Here is a 17,129-nt window from a genome sequence, read left to right on the forward strand (position 1 = left end):
GAAACAGCCAGGGCTTAATTTAAGCCCATAACCATGAAAACATTGTGGAACTCACTCTTCATGAATGGTTTACGATTTAAATAAAATGTCACCTAGAAAATAGATGAAAATATGTTCAACAAAGTCTGGATTTTTCTGATATTTACTACTGAATTTTCATTCAGTAACAAATTTCACTTCCAAAAAGGTGTTAGTATCTGATTTTCTACCTGCCTCAGCATGTCATTTGTCTGCCTTTGGGTAATCCAGCCTTGGGTAGAGAAGGGATTTGAGCCCAGGAAATTCGTCTCCTGAACTGGTGTGTGTTTATTTTTTTTTGTTAAGATTTGGGATACATGTGCAGAACGTACAGGTTTGTTACATAGGTATACAGGTGCCATGGTGGTTTCCTGCACCTATCAACCCATCATCTAGGTTTTAAGCCCTGTATGCATTAGGTATTTGTCCTAATGCTCTCCCTCCCCTTCTCCGCAATCCCCTGATAAGCCCTGGTGTGTGATGTTGCTCTCCCTGCATCCATGTGTTCTCACTGTTCATCTCCCATTTATGAGAGAGAACATGTGGTGTTTGGTTTTCTGTTCCCGTGTTAGTTTGCTGAGAATGATAGCTTCCAGCTTCATCATGTCCTTGCGAGAAAAAATAAACTCAATCTTTTTTATGGCTGCATATTATTCCATGGTATATCTGTACCACATTTTCTTTATACAGTCTATCACTGATGAGCATTTGGGTTGGTTCCAAGTCTTTGCTATTATAAATAGTGCTGCAAACAATAAACATACATGTGCATGTGTCTTTGTGTCTTTATAGTAGGATGATTTGTAATTCTTTGGGTATATACCCAGTGGTGGGATTGCTTGGTCAAATGGCATTTCTGGTTCTAGATCCTTGAGGAATCATCACACTGTCGTCCACAATGGTTGAACTAATTTACATTCCCACCAACAGTGTGAAAGCATCCCTGTTTCTCCACAGCCTCGTCAACATCGGCTGTGTCCTGACTTATTAATAATAGTCATTCTAACAGGCGTGAGATGGTATCTCAGTGTGGTTTTGATTTGCGTTTCTCTAATGACCAGTGATGATGAGAATTTTTTATGTTGTTTGGCCACATTTTGTCTATTCACAGAAACTAATATGCTGCCAATGATAAGGATAATTCATGATTTCTGAGACATTTACCTCTGTAATTTCACAGTTCTAAGTCTAGAAAAATTATTAATAAAAAATGCTTATAAACAGTAGGATAGATACTGAATCTAGCTTGTCTCCCTTTGGAGCTAGTTCTTATGATTTCCTTTGGACTATATATTTTTGTCCAATCCCTACGGTACAAGAAATGGGTTTGGTTTGGTTTCTCTCATCATTTTGCTGAGAACTAGTGAGGAGTGAAGCCACATTCCCAACCCTGGAAGTTGGAGGCCACACTCTCAGCCAACTTACTGTCCTACACAGTTACTAGATCTGCCATCGCCTATCACTCTGCCCGCATTAGACTATGTGTATGACTGCTGAATCCCACAGCAAGCAGAGTCAAACTGCTCAAAGCAAAAAGCACCTACTTAACCATAAAGGTCATTCATCCAAGGATCACTTTGCTCAGGATATATAATACATTTCTTTTCCAATACCAAGACTGTGTTCAACCTAGACTGGAGGGTTTTAAATATCCTGCACTTCAAAACAAGAGCTTGATGCAGTCTTGGAGGAAGTGGGTCTTACACTCAAGGCTTTTCTCATTTTTAAGGACGCACCAGCTCCCATCATCGTGTCTGAGAGCTTTGAACAAGGAACCACATATGTTTTTATAGGTTATTAGCTCCAGTAACTGTACTTTAGGGAAGTAATAATAGTCACTTTTAAGTTTTAAAGAAGTGGTGCGTTTCTGTTGGTTTCATTTGTTTTTGGAGTCTGCTCTGTTGTCCAGGCTGGAGTGCTGTGGTGCAAACTCATCTCACTGCAATCTCTGCATCTGCATTCAAGTGATTTTTCTGCCTTAGCCTCCCAAATAGGTGGGACTACAAGTGTGTGCCACCATGCCAGGCTAACTTTTGTATTTTTAATAGAGATGGTGTTTGACCATGTTGGCCAGGCTGGTCTTGAACTCCTGGTCTCAAGTGATCTGCCTGCCTCGGCCTCCCAAAGCGCTGGGATTACAGGCATTAGCCACAGTGACCAGACTTAAAGATGACTCTACCTATATTTAAAATGACCCTGCCTTTATTTCCTCCCCTGAGTGACTTACAATTCCTGACTTGTTTGAAAATTAATATTCTGAAACAGTTTCAGAAAAAAATTAAATCTTAGTGGTTGGTCACAGCAAATGGGACTTTCAGAGCTCCTGCTGCTCACAAACATTGTTAAAATGGAGTAACAGGCACTACTAAAGGGAATTAAAGTCACTCTTATCTGAACGAACCCTAGACATTTTAAGTTCTGTGTCACCTGCATAGAATCTTTGTTCTTTGTCTCTCCCTTGTGGCCATTTAGAAAATCATCAGCTGAAACACTGAAATTGTCCCCATCATGGCAAACACAGTCTCTGCCCTGGTTTTAATTTAAAAGAGATATTTATATTACCCTTCCCATGAAGCAACTGACTGGTCAATATGCTCTCTACTTGTGTTATCCATAAAAATTTCCCAAATCAATTTACTTTTAGTATGAGGGAAACAAAATCACCTACTCTTTATTTTATAATGTTGAACTAAAATAGACTTCGGTTCTTGGCATACACCAGAGTTTCATTTTCATCAATGAAATGCACAAAGCTATAATTAACATCTCATTAAATGTATGACTTTCATAAAATAAATGATTATTAAAAGTATAAAACCCAATAGCCTTCCCAGAATGAGATGTTTTTGGCCATAGCAATGTCTAGACTACAGAGAAATATCTGTATTACCTTTTTTCTCTTAGCCTCCCCTTTCTAAGACAGAGGTACACAGATTGGTAGGGTACTAGAGGTAGCCCACTCGATATTTGGAAAAGCTTCTCCAACCTAATTCTCTGGGATGTGCATAAATTAGCGGCCTTCCACTGGAGAAAAGAAAAATTAGCTTCCCCAAAGTTCTTCAGGCCACAGTACAGTGCCTTTCATTTGGCTCATACCACACAGAGAAGGACACTCAGTCACTTCAGATCTCCTCCTAGGCTGCACCACATGCCTCCAGACCCTGATTTGAAAAGAACCACAAAACAAAACAACTCTATTCACCAAAGGAAATCAGGAGCCACAGACCACTTACCAAAAACTGAGTTAGGGCAGGATCCCTAGACTCAAGGTGGTTAAGGCTAATAATAAACTCTGCCAAACAAAATGCAAAAAGGAAAAGAGAAAAAAGGATATGAGGAAGCACAATAAAACCCAGTTCATCAGGATTTCATCCATACCTGGGTCAATAATTGCTTCATCAAATGGAGTCATGACCAGGGAATTCTGACCCTACCCTTAAAACTGGAGTCTCTTTATCCTCATGGGCTTTTACTTCTTTGGAATCTTTGCACTCAAGTTTCCTATCAAGGCATAATCTAGATAAGTTGCTGCTTTGGCCATGCTTTACAGCTAGAGGATGGGGGCCTTCCTCTAGGTTGGGAGCACTCAAAGCAACCTCAAATCCTGCTCAAGATCTTGGAAGGCTGAAGAATCAAATGCTTAGGTACACAGGGAATTTCTGCACTACTTTCAGTGATCTGGCTCTGAGATTGATATAATATTCTATCCAATATTTGGAATATTATATCTGAATTCATATAGAGTTGTTCTAGTGGACAACTGGCAGCAACAGATCACTTACCAAAAACTGAGTTATGGCAGACTAAAATAGAACAAATCTATCTGAAAACAATTAGCCAAATATACAGATAAAGTAAAATTGTAGTCTCATATATTGATACCAACCAAGTATGTATGTGTCCATGTACAGTCAGCCCTTCACCTCATGAGTTCCACATCTATGGACAGAATCGACCATATCAAAAATATCTGGAAAGTGGCCAGCTATGGTGGCTCAGTGCCTGTAACCCAAGTACTTTGGGAAGCTGAGGAGGATGGATCATATGAGGTCAGGAGTTCGAGACCAACCTGGCCAACGTGACAATATCCCGTCTCTACTAAAAATACCTCGTCTCTACTAAAACTACAAAAATTAGCCAAGCATGGTGGTGACGCACATCTGTAATCTCAGCTTACTCAGGAGGCTGAGGCAGGAGAGTTGGTTGAACCTTTGAGATGGAGGTTACAGTGAGCCGAGATTGTGCCACTACACTTCTGGGTGAAAAAAGTGAGTGAGACTTCCTCTCAAAGAAAAAAAAATAAAGGGGAAGAAAAAGAAAAAGAAGAAATATCTGGAAACGACAATAAGAAATAACAAAATGTTTTAAAATAAAGCGTAACAAATATTTGCATAACATTTACATTGTGTTCAATATGGTCAGTAATTTAGAGACGATTTACAGTGTAGAGAAGGATGTGAGCAGGTTGTATGCAAATGCACATTTTATATAAGGGACTTGAGCAACCTCAAATCTTGGAGTCTGAGGGAGGTGCTGGAACAGATCTCCCCGTGGATACCAAGGGACAACTATGTATATGTATATAGTCACACAATGTATATACATATGTATACACTCATACAACTATATATATGTATACACTCAATATGCAGAATCATGCAGTGGTACCTCAATATTGTCACATTGGGAGATTTAACTACTCTACTGCTGCTAGGAAATTAGTTTATGAATGTAAATGGGCAGGTGCCCTTAGAAGGATATGAGCCAATGTGTCCCTTTAATTATACCCAAATCCTACATTCAGATGGAAAAGGACAAAACAAACAATGGCATCAGGGAATTGTCCACAGAGATATTCCATTTCTTTGTTGTTACACAAAACAAGACTCCTCAGTTTAGGCAGTTCTGAGTTGAAAATAATAAACAATTTAAATTAATTTGACTGAGATATTACTATCTCCTATCAAAATGTTTCCAACTTCTTAAGACCCCCCCAGAGCGAATTAAACTCTGAGGTATGAATTCTGTGTGCGAGGTTGGCACATAACCCCCAACAATTGAATGAGTGCTCATTCAATTTTCTCGTTCATTTTTCTATCAGATTTTCTGTATGTCATCATGTTTTAGATATATAAACTTCGTCAGTTACATGTGTGGCCAGTAGTTTTTCCCATTCTGTGGGCTACACTTTCACTCTTTCTTCAGAGATCTTTCTTCTCACTACACAAAAAACTACTCACCTCTCAATGAACAGAACTATGAAATGCTTCCTATGCATTTGGATTCTTGTGCCTTTGAGTGCTATAAAGAAGCATTTATTTGATAGGAAAGGTTGAGTTATTATTGATGTTCTAGTCTGAATTTGGGTGGGTTTCATAGGTGCTCATTATATTAAAAATAAATAGAATAAAGGAATGAGTAAGTGAAAGATAAATAGAGATTGGGAAGCAACTGCAACTTAAAATAATGTATTGACCAGGGATGACAGTCAGGAACCAAGGTTTATCTTAATACAAATATGTACACCTGAGGGTCATTAAAAAGTTACTTCTTAGGAACTCAAATATATGTAATTGGTTAAGAAATATGTACATGTAGGTACAGAAAACTATTTCCATGAATTGCTTAGTGACATAAAATTCATTTTTCACATAATACAAAAATTATTTAGCACAAAGTCTGAGACAGCACTCAAAGGGGGTTAGAGGAGACAAAATGATCAAACACACAATATAAAAATAATCTATAAGAGAGTATAGAAGAGATCCCACGGGTTTAGAGGAGAGAAGACACCACTTCTTGAAAACAAGAAGTGGCTTCTTTTTTTTTTTTTTCAGTGTAGACCGTCTTTATTGGCAGGTGTTAGGAGTGCAAAATAGCAACAAATCCAGGGGAATGTGCAAGGTGGTTACAGGGCTCCCCACCCCGATGTGAGAGCCCTGTAACCAAGCCAGTGGGGCAGGAATGTTGGCTTGACTGTGGCAAATTAGGCTCAGCACCCTCCAAAGAACAAACTCCCAGGCAGGAGGGCTCCTTGCAATGCAAGGGGGAAAAGAGCGACACCCTGGAAGGGCCTGGGCTGCGACCCGGCCTGAGCTGCTTGGCTCCTGTGCACTGCCCACCTCAACCCTTCAAGTGGAAGACTTCACAGCTTAGGGTATCTATCTCAGAGAACCAGGCTAAACCCAGCCCTTCCCAAACCCAGGCAGCTGCCTCATGCCTCAGTTTCCCACCCCCTAGTGATTACCCAAGTTGGACCATCAGGCCCTGTGGTGGCCCAGCCTAACACAAAGTGACAAGTCCCTGTAACATACCATATATCAGTCAGTGTGTGGGCTGCAGGCCCCCCAAAGCTGCCGAGATCACCACAGGTTGGCCCTAGTCAAAAAGGCCCTCGTAGGCCATGGAAATTAATCTGAGGTGCTGGGGATTAAGGCTACCACCCCAAACTTGCTTTGTCTCCTGAAGGCAATTGAACTCCAAGACAAATGGCACCTGCACCCCACTGTCATGCTGGGTCAAAAGGGTGATGCAATAACCAAAGGGTCCTCCAGCTGAGAACTCCAGCCTGGCCTTAAGCCCACAGTGGCCTTGTGCTCGGGGCAGTCTGGTTTGTTCAATAGAAGGCCCAACCCTGCAGGGCTGGGCCACCTGGCACAGGCTGCCTATCCCTGGTCATGTCCTCCACACACTCTTGGAGGCCCCACCCCACGCTGTGAGACCTAGTCCCTTTCCTCCTGGCCAGGGTCTGAGTCAGTTACAAGGCAGCCAGGTGGGACAGGCACGAGTGAGGAGAGGCTGCACAGGGGTCACGTAGTAATTGACAGTGGCCGGCACAACGCCGTCAGTGCCTGGTGGGTGCCAGGCCAGGGCGGCAGTGGCAGCAGGGCCCTGCTCAGCCAGTGCCTGCAGCGCCAGTGCAGCAATCTGGTGGCGCAGTGTCTGGTGGTGCTCATGGTTCATGAGGCACATGGTGAGGGCCCAAGTATATACAGCAGGCTTACCTACTGTCTGTGAGATTTCTATGCTTCAAGCAGGAGCCAAAAACATGAAAATAGGTCATAAACTCTTTCTTGACCCTCCACCATGGTAAATAGAGATGGGAGAGTCAAGTGGAGCTTTAATAAAACAGAGATGTTTCCTTTTTTTGTTGCTGCTTGTGTAGCTTTGGAGCAGAACTATTACAAAGGAGAAAATAATAAGCCTTAATTATGGCTTTTGACATTTAATCACAAGACAACTGGCACTATGAGCTTGTTGCTCTTAACACCTAGAGCAGACTTAAATCTCAGATCCTCACAGGAAACTGAGATAAACTATTTTAGCTGTCAAAATAATTAAAAGTCAAACAACTGACTTGTGTCAGTAATGTTAGAGTGACCTTTTGCAGAAAGCCTAGTGGATCTCCTAGCACTGGAAAATGTACGTTTGGTTGTAGGGCATTATTAATATTAATGCATTCATAGGACTTAATATTAATGCCCTACAGCCAAAGACCAATGGAAACACACCTATAATTAAACAAGTTGAATCTATTATTCACAGCAGCTAGGGAAAATGCACACCATAGGGAAATGGGTATATCAGTAAAAAGGTGTCAGAACTTATTATAGGCTGTGGGCTTTGGTTGGATCATTTTGTGAAGTGTCTGAAGAGGCAAGACTTTGTTCTAGATTATATACTGTCAAGAACCAGAAGCAATTCTATGACTGAGATCTCAATACATTTCATATATAAGGAGAGCTGACTAAAATGAGCATAAAGCTGTGATTTGTTTCTAAAAAGTTGCAATTATTCATTTTAGATAAGAGAAGAATGATCAGTATTTTGTGGGTTACCTGGTAATCTTGTATGTGCCTCAGTTTATGATGGTCTCAGAGTGACCTGGTCTGATGTTGATGTTCTCTGAAATTGTTTTTGTGTAATGGGAGAACAATATGGCCTAGCTGTTAGTGCCAGACAAGTTTCTGGATGTCAGGGGCTGCTGCTTTTTTGTTTAATCAGTTGAAAAGGAAAAAAGGGAGCACTGTTTCTCCTCTTAGAGAGAATCAAATCTGCATCTCTTTTGATTGACCACAAGGGACAGACTGAAAAAAATTAATAGCAGAAAGTATGCATGATATACCTTGGGAAAGGATGGTTCCCTACAGATCCGCTAGACTTGGTGGAAGTCTTGGGGCAAACCAAAATGAAATGAAGACTACAAGTCTCAATATATAATGAAAAGTTTTGAGAAGGAATAATCTTGATGTCACAGCAACTTTGGAATAAATCAATTTGGAAATAATTGTTTACATTTTCAAATAAGTAAATAAATAGACAATAATAGATGCTGGTCCCATAGGAGTAGGGATTTTGACTCACTCTCTGTAGGAGTTTTCTTATATGGTACTGACCTACTATGACCCTCAGTTCCCATACACTATCCCCCTGGCATATTGATATTTACAACCCTTGTGGGATTGTGAATGAAGACATTTATATTATACTGATGTAAGTGCACTATAAGAAAATTGGATCTATTGAGCAACTGTCCAATGGTCTGATATTTCAAAGGCAGAAAGAGAAAAAGGACATCCACTCTTATTCTTGGGCTAACTCAGTTCCACTGACTCTCAGACAACTAAAATCTTCAGTACAAAACCAAACTTTATGTCTGGTCCGGCATGGGAGGAACAGATTATAAGCCTAAGAATATCTATTCTCACTTCCACCCCAGCCTTGTCCCTTACTAGAGGAAGAAAGTTTCAGCACCTTTGGAGTGGCAGTCACATGTTCCAAGACATCCTCTGTGATTGGAATATAACTGGCTCTTACCACGTATGTTCCACACACTTATAATCCAAACAGAAAAAAAAAAATGTAGCCCCAGGTAAATTTTACAAATATACCAAAGAATACGAAAGCTTTTGTAACTGTGAATTAGGGCTGGCCACTTGTCAAGAGGAGCAACAAACTCCCTCATTGCCTCAAAGTTCCACTGTTTTAAATGAATACGACTCAGGAACTTGCCCTTGGATATAGACCGTGCTATAAGTTGAATAAAAGTTATTATAAATGTACTAAAGAATGAATCTTAATGTGTGTTTCACAAATACTCTCAAGTTAGTAGCTTTGCCTTTTACTCCTACTACAACACAATTTTAGTAATTATACTTAAGAGTTTTAAAGTGAGGAGATATAATTATGACAGTACTTGTGTTATTCTGGGTCCTCCAAGAAGTAGAAACCAAGATAGGATCAGATATGTAAGAGATTTATTAAAGGATATGCCTGTGAGAGAAAATGTAGAGGGAGCCAGAAGAGGCCGGGAGAGCCACCATCAGACTGCAATGTAGGTTTAACCCTTGGGAAGGAGACAGCAATGGAAAGAAAGGTTTCCACCGAAGTATAGGTCTCAGAAAGTTTCTTTCAAGACAATGAGGAGTCCTTGAGCCAAAGTCACCCATCAGAAGAATCCCATGTCTTCCAGGAATAGACCTGCCTAGGATCCCCACTACATTTAATCAGTAGCCTGGAGAAGCCCTTGGCAGCATGGCCTTGGTGCCAAGGATTCCAGAGCACACCAGCTGGGGCCATCCGCAATTTCATACCCACCCCCTGCAGTTGGACATCTGAGAGGAACGTTTTCATGGCCACTACACTACTGATTCTTAAAGCAGCTGTAGACACCTGTTCTGGATCATCTTAAATAGTGACTTGGTAAACCTCCCCAGTGACTCATACCAGTAAATGTCCATAGGTGGATTCATCCATCTCTGTTTCTAAATTAGAGTGTGGCTAATTCTTTCCAGATTCTGAAGGTCCTTAGAAGAAAGAATATATGGTACCACATTAAGTTAAGCTCATGACTGAAAATAATTTAAGAAGGAGGCCAGTGACTATTAATACTAGCCCACAATTAGAAGGCACATGTATGAGCATCCCCTGCATTTGGCTTAGTGATAAACGGCAATCACTGCAGCAATTGCTCACTATTTGACAAAAAATTAGACTGAGGTACCACTGGTAACAATATTTCTGATTTGTGTTTGTCTATTGTATATGCTGGACAATGAAGTAATTTTGCTTATGTACATTTACTATGTATACCTAGAAAGAGTCTGTCATGGAAGCACAAAAAGTATGAGTTAACTGGCCTGACTTCAGCTAGTATAGATCTATGCTTGGAACTGGAGATGCCTTCATTGTACCCTGAATCACATAAGGGAGAGGTGGACTATCTGATAAATGAATTTGGTTAGAAAGGAAAATAAGGGCAGTATAGGGAATAGATGTTGAGGAGGCAACTTAGTGTTTACTAAATGGTGCTTTAAAAAAAAATTCCTCCAAACTGTAGACTGGAATCAAAACTCCCTAGTACGGCAGCCGAAGTCCCTCTATACCTAGCCGAAGCTTCTGTAGAGGTAACACTATGAAAGTCCTGCTAACTAGTTTCAGCCACTATGAATATTTTTTCTTTCTTAAATTGAGCCTTTCACATTCATATCTCCATGCTTTGGAATATTATACAGCCTCACATTGTAATACCCTCCACCCTTATCTGCCCACAAACATACATTTTTCTAAGCTGTGTTTCTGTGTCACCTTCTCTGCACATTCTTCTCTAATCCTTGGATCAGAAATAATTGCTGCTGCTTTTATGTGCCCTTGCACCTAATTTTGGTACTTTGACTAGTTGAGCTGATATTAGAGTTGTTTTCATGTCTTTTCTCCTCTCTAGATTTATTGACCATAATAGCATTTCTATCTCCCAGAGTGTCTCACAGAACAAGTGTCCAGTAAGGATACGTTGACTTTAATTGAATGGCTTCTGTTTTCTCCTAAGGAAAAGGAAAGGTCTGGGGGTCTGCACCTTTGCATAAGCAATAGCCGTTTCAAAACTTACCCAACATGCCTTATTTTGTTGTTGTTCTTGTTCTGTTTTGTTTTATTTTGGGCTTGTGGCAGGCTGAAACCATGGTTTTTAGTTTCTGCATCTAGGGTAAGGGGAAAAGAAGGATGAGGAAGGGGTTTTACTTGCCCAACCAGAAACAGAACCTAAGAACCCACAGTTGTATTCTCTCTCTTGGATACCCTTTAGTAAGAACATATGCCAGTCACTATCTTTCCTCTTTTTTTTTTTTTTAAATGAACCGTTATGCCATTCCTATGTTGTTAGGTTCCATTCCTCAGGCAGCTCCTGCTTCCAAATGGCAGGTACCTCTGCTCTCTGACCCTGGAAAAACAACCTTTGTTCAAAGTCCTTTCTTCTATTACAGGAACACCAAAATACTCTCAGTAGTCAATTTAGAACAATAGTGGTACTTTACCTCAGGAGTGAGGTTGATGTTGGTGGAGACTGATTAAAACCTAAGATCATAAATACATAAAAGATACCGAGCCAGCTTTATTTATTTATTTTTTTTAGATGGAGTCTCACTCAGTCCCCCAAGATAGAGTGCAGTGGCATCGGCTCACTGCAGCCTCCACCCCAGGTTCAAGCAATTTTCCAGCCTCACCCTCCCGAGTAGCTAGGATTACAGGCACCCACCACCATGCCTGGCTACTTTTTGTATTTTTAGTAGAGATGGGATTTCACCAAGTTGGCCAGGCTTGTCTAGAACTCCTGTCCTCAGGTGATCCACCCCCTCGGCCTCCCAAAGTGCTGGGATTACAGGCATGAGCCCTGGCGCCCGTCCCTGAGTCAGCTTGTAATGTGGAACTTTACTGCTGACCCACTTTCTTTGATGTCCGTCTCCCACTTCAGTTCCCAAGGTCAGTTGTTTCCTGATATGAAGCCTAAAACTTCAACATACTTCACGTCACATTGAATTTCTATCCTGAATTATTCCAAATTCTGGCAAGTCTTATCCAAACTTTCTTTTCTGTGTAATTTTCTCCTTGCTCTTTCTTTCTGAAACCTGAATGCATTTGGTCCTCTGCCAGTCAGATTTCCACTAGTCTTCCAAAGAGTCAGTTATTAATTCACTAATTCAACAGATATTTTTGAACGTTCACTATATACTTATTTATTCAGCATATATTTAGGTACTTATTAAAAAACTAAAGCCTACTCCCTGTCAGAAATGGAACCAGGCAATGAGGACCCAATGGTGGGCAAAACGCAGACTGCTCTTTCTTCCCCTCATTGTAGCAGAGTTATCACTTTCCTGGGAAGACGTTTCTAACCTCCAGACTACACCACATCCTCCTCCTGACCACACCCCTCCACCTTGATTTTCACCTTCCCACCTCTCTTGCGTAGAAATTCGAGCACCAGACACTATAGCTTTAGCTTAATTTCTCCAGCCACGCAAGAACGTATCTGTGTTAGTGATGCCACAGGCACGTTTCCTTCCCAGTAAGAATATCACTCACTGGGCAGCATTTCTGTGGATACTTCCAGAGAAAAATGTCAGTTCTGGTCCTCCTAGTTGAATACCCGCCCCATGACCCTGAGCATCGCCCCGGCTCGGAGTGCATGGCCCGCCGCCGACCATCAGGGGGCAGCCCTCCACGCAGATGCTTGAGGGACGGGGGCGACACAGCGGCCACCGGCTCTGCTGAGCCCACCCCAGGACCGAAGGAAGGGTGCCCGATTCCACGCGGGGCCTCTGCCGTGGCATACGTTGTTATTAGGGAATTATTTTCCCTGAATACGGTTTATTGGAGACTTAGATTTAGCTTTTCTCATCAAGTGCGACAGCAACCTGGCAGGGCCCCCTCCCGAATCCAGAACCCGCGGAGCCTCTGGGGGAGCCGCTTTGGAGCCGCATGCAGGCCAAGGCATCTCTCTGGAAAGACGGGTCGCTCACCTGGTAGGCGCCCCAAGAACCCGCAGAACGGCCACAGGTGTGGCTCGCAAATAGAACAGGAGACCCCGGGCGTGGCTCAGGGGGCGGAAATAATGCCCCGGCCTCGCCTCAGTGACGGCTGAGCCTCACCCCAACCTACATGCCGCCTCCGGACAGCTCTGTTTCCGATACCTCCCAGACTCAGGGACAGGCCCGCCTCCAGAATGGCCCCGCCTACGAGACAACCCCGCCTCCAGAACAGCCCCGCCTATGATACTGCCCAGCCTCCAGGACGGCCCCGCCTACGATACAACCCCGCCTCCAGGATGACCCCGCTCCACCTCCGAGACAGCCCCGCCCCCTAGACGGCCCCGCCTACGATACAGCCCCACCTCCGGCACTGCCGCGCTCCACCTCCGAAACAGCCCAGTCCCTAGGACAGCTCCGCCTCCAAAACTGCCCCGCCTCCGAGAACACCCGTTCTGCCTGAGACAGCCCCGCCACCAGGCCAGCTCGCCTCCGAGACCGCCCCGCTTCTGAGACCGCCCTGCCCCGCCTCTGAGGCAGTCACGTCTCCAGGGCAGCCCCGCCGCTGGGACCGCCTCTCCCCTATGAGACAGCCCCGCCTCCAGTACGGCCCCGCCTCCTAGTCCACCCTAGACCTCCTGCACCTCCTAGACCACCCCGCCTCTGGGACTGCCCTCCCCGCCTCCGAGACCGCCCTGCTTCTGGTTCCGCTCCGCCCACCTGTGTGGCAGCCCCGCCTCCAGGACGACCCCGTCTCCGGGACCTCAGCGACCAGCCTGCGAGGCAGCCCCGCCTCCAAGACCTCCTTGCCTCTTATAAGTGCCCCGCGCGCCAAAGCAGAGCCAGTCCGAAAATCCCCGGGAATCCGTACTGCCCAGGCGTGAGTGTTCCAATCCGAGCGGGTCTTGAGGTGGGGGTGGTGGCTGAGCACCTAGGCACTGGGGGTGGCCGCAAAGTGCCAGAGGCCCCAGACCATTCCCGGGTCAAGGGTGCCCCTCTCTTCTTAGGTCTAGGTCTTTGGTTTCATTTGGTTTTGTGAGTCTGGTGCTATTTGCAGTTCGTCTCAAAACACATTTCTCCCTCCTCTTTGAACTTGTAAATTACTAATTCGATAAAGATGTGACTGGTGTGTGCGCGCACGACGGCGAATTTCGTTGCAGAGTGCTGGGTCAGCTTTCCGGGATATATTACTCATCTGGGGTTTTTTGGTTTGTCTTTGTTTACCCTGTCGAACTGGTAAGGCCCGAGAAGTGAAAGACTTCGCCTGTCTTCTGGGAGGTAGCTAGCAGGATCTTGAGTTCAGGCTTCCGGATCTCTCTCCGCTGCTTTTTTTCACTGGTCCCTTGTGAGGCTGAGATCATGTACCGCATGCTCAATGATCTGCGGAGTATTGGCTCTCTTTTGTGAACTCACTTTCCCGCAAGCAATATTAAGAAAAAGGTGGTGAGTAGGAAGGGAAGAGGGAGAGATTGAATTCTACAGGAAATACAGGGCATGCTCAGAATGTCAATCTTTCCGAGCTTGGAGTGATTTCATGGGCGAAAGTAGCAGGAAAGACGTCCAGTAATCACTGGCATGCCCGATCCTGAAGAAGCCAAGCTGAGGCGCTCAGCAAGTTTCACCTTAGTGAAAGTGGAAGAAATGTAAGGACTCTTGTTAGAGTTCTTGTAGAGGAAGACTGTGGATGAGAATATATCCTGGGGACTAAAACCAGGTTGGTTGGTCTAGAATGATTGCCAACCGAAGGAACTGATGTTTGAGAGAGATGGTGAGAGATTAACAGAATGAGGTGGCTAACAGCACATGTGTAGGGCTGTAGAGGCCCCACAGGGTCGTGGGGTGTCCCGTATGCTGTGCTGAGGTGCAGGATCCGAAAAGTAAAGAGACAGGACACTGAAGAACTGGTGAAGAGCATCTGGACTCAGGAGCCCACGCCACCTATGAGCGGAGATCGGTGAACTCCTCGATGCCCAGAAGTATCTGTACTCGCGACCCTGCAATTATTAGGTAAAATTGGGGGCAGGGTCGCGAGTGAGGTGATCATCTATAGGCTTAGTAATAGGGCATATATAATCACGTAAGTCACAAGCAAGGGAGCCACGCCCTTATGTCACCTGGGCAGAGAGGTGGGCTCTGTGCAGTGGTGGACCATGCCATGTGCATAGTAGAGGGTCATGTACAGAAAAAGGGGTCCACCCCCATTAGGTCAACGAGGCAAGGAGATGGGCTGTGTCCAACAGGTGTCCTGCAGAACACTTCTTATCTGGGGGCTGGAGACTTCAAAGGATTTCTAATAGAGGGATACTGTAAGCTTAATGTAGTGGGAGCTGGCAGATTTGTGCTCTTCTCTTAAGATATTTATGGGAGGATGACTTGAGCTAGCACAGAAGTGAGAAAAGACTGACAGGGTGTACAGCCACCATGTCTGGTCACACCAGAGGGGTTCTTCTCCCTCGGTTATTTCCAGGATCTCAGGCCTGACGCCTACTTTCCACAGGAACTGGATGCAAGGTACTACAACTCCTTTATCAGGAGGAGAGGCTCTTGCTCCAAGCCTGCCATTCAGCATATGCCTTTTCAGGCAGAGATGCCACTGCCTGGGTCTTTGGTTCTTGTCCTGGTCTGGCTATTTTCCCATGTACTGCTTCTGTTCTGTGACTGCTCTAGGCATTCCTGCTACTACAAACTACTATATGGTTATATAGAAGGATTCTATAAATCAGCACTAAATGTGTCAGTACAGCTCCAAATACAATGCCTATATGATTATATAGAAAGATTATATGGGATTAAGTATGATTTTATATATAAGTTAGATATAGTAAGCAGTGAGTTATGCTTCAGGCACTACTTCTATAAACTAATATGTGATTATATATGAAGGATTACATAAAGAAATAGCTGAGTAATAACACTATAAACTAAGATATTCTTCGGGTACTAATTTTGCCTGGGGTCTGGACAGTTCTCCTTCCTCAGTGCCCCTGGGGCGTGTTACCACACACATGGATAGGTGGGAGAGAGGAAGGAGGCACGTGTGGCTCACGGGCTTATTGTGTGTCTTAGTTTAGATTCTTCCCTAAAGAAAAGGCTTAAGCAAGGGGTGGGTAAGATGAAAAAGCCCAAATGAGGAAGTGGAGAGAATGAGACAAGGAAAAAAGGGAAAGTTGGGAGGGTCACGGGCTGAGGGTCTTCCATGTGGTGCTCCGTTCTTCCGGGGCCTTCTGAGGACCTCTGTGAAGGGCACTTTGGGAAAGCCACAGGGCACTTTTCTATGACTCCCTGCTCTACTGGGTGAAGCTCACCCTGGTGTCAACTCACAGTCACTTTAGGGCTGGCCTGTGGACCTGCAGAGGTGAGAAGGCTCAGAGCATACAGGAAAGTCCCTTACACTGGGATCCTCAGAGATGGGCCGAGGGAGGCAGCACGGGACAGCCAGGGGACTACTAGGCGACTGCAATCTGCAACACTGCCCTCGGCACTCCAGGAAACTAGAAAGGGCAACAAAGGGACAGACACTCGTTTAATCCATGCTCACTGTGTGTACCAACCCCAGACAAGGCATTTTTATTCGTTATTGTTTTTCTCCTCCTCCTCCTCCTCCTCCTCCTCCTCCTCCTCCTCCTCCTCCTCCTCTTTATCCTCCTCCTCCTCTTCCTCCTCCTCTTCATCCTCCTCCTCCTCCTCCTCCTTCTTCTTTTCTCAAGGTAGAGTCTCACTCCTTCAGGCTGGAGTACAGTAGCGTGATCTTATCTCATTGCAACCTTTGTCTCACTAGGTTCAAGCAATTCTCCTGACTCAGCCTCCCAAGTAGCTGGGATCACAGGAACACACCACCAGACCCACCTATTTTTTTGGTAGATTTATAGAGACAGAGTTTTGCCATGTTGGCAAGGCTGGCCTCAAACTGCTGACCTCTGGTGTGATCTGCCCACCTCAGCTTCCCAAAGTTCTGGGATTACATGCATTAGCCACCACACCTGGACTATTCATATTCTTTTCATCTTCAAAAACAATCTTCCCAGAGATATATTATTCTCTTTTTGATGGGGAAACTGAGGCTGAAGTCATCTATCCAAGCGGAGCCGCTTAAAGGGAGAAATAAGCTCAGTTTTAGGCCCAGCAAATTTTAAAAGACTTCCGGAACCTGCAGAATGCTACCAAATAGAGGGGTCCCTCTCCATTACGGCGGACTTGATAAGTTGGGTGGGGGGCACTTTCCAACTTACTGAAGCTGTCCGAACAATTGCAATTTTTAACAGGTCTGCAACCTTTCTGTTCAAAAAAATCAAGCACTCTGCCAACTCA

The 17,129-nt window shown here is 44.2% G+C and overlaps 1 protein-coding gene and 1 long non-coding RNA gene across 2 annotated transcripts in view; one reads left to right on the forward strand and one right to left on the reverse strand.

Annotated features, from left to right (window-relative positions):
- Positions 1–13,020, reverse strand: part of LOC144578423 (uncharacterized) — a 35,945-nt gene extending 22,925 nt beyond the window's left edge. The window contains exons 1-2 of the long non-coding RNA XR_013524185.1: positions 12,816–13,020; positions 10,907–10,997 (exon numbers count right to left, since the gene is read on the reverse strand). This is a non-coding gene — a long non-coding RNA (uncharacterized LOC144578423). The remainder of the gene's footprint in view (positions 1–10,906; positions 10,998–12,815) is intronic.
- A 645-nt stretch (positions 13,021–13,665) lies between these two features.
- LOC100386427 (TRPM8 channel-associated factor 2-like) overlaps positions 13,666–17,129 on the forward strand; it is a 30,393-nt gene continuing 26,929 nt past the window's right edge. The window contains exon 1 of the mRNA XM_035254516.3: positions 13,666–13,701. The gene's annotated coding sequence lies outside the window, so the exon portion shown is untranslated. The remainder of the gene's footprint in view (positions 13,702–17,129) is intronic.

The sequence above is a fragment of the Callithrix jacchus genome, chromosome 11, assembly GCF_049354715.1.
Source record: "Callithrix jacchus isolate 240 chromosome 11, calJac240_pri, whole genome shotgun sequence".
NCBI lineage: Eukaryota > Metazoa > Chordata > Mammalia > Primates > Cebidae > Callithrix > Callithrix jacchus.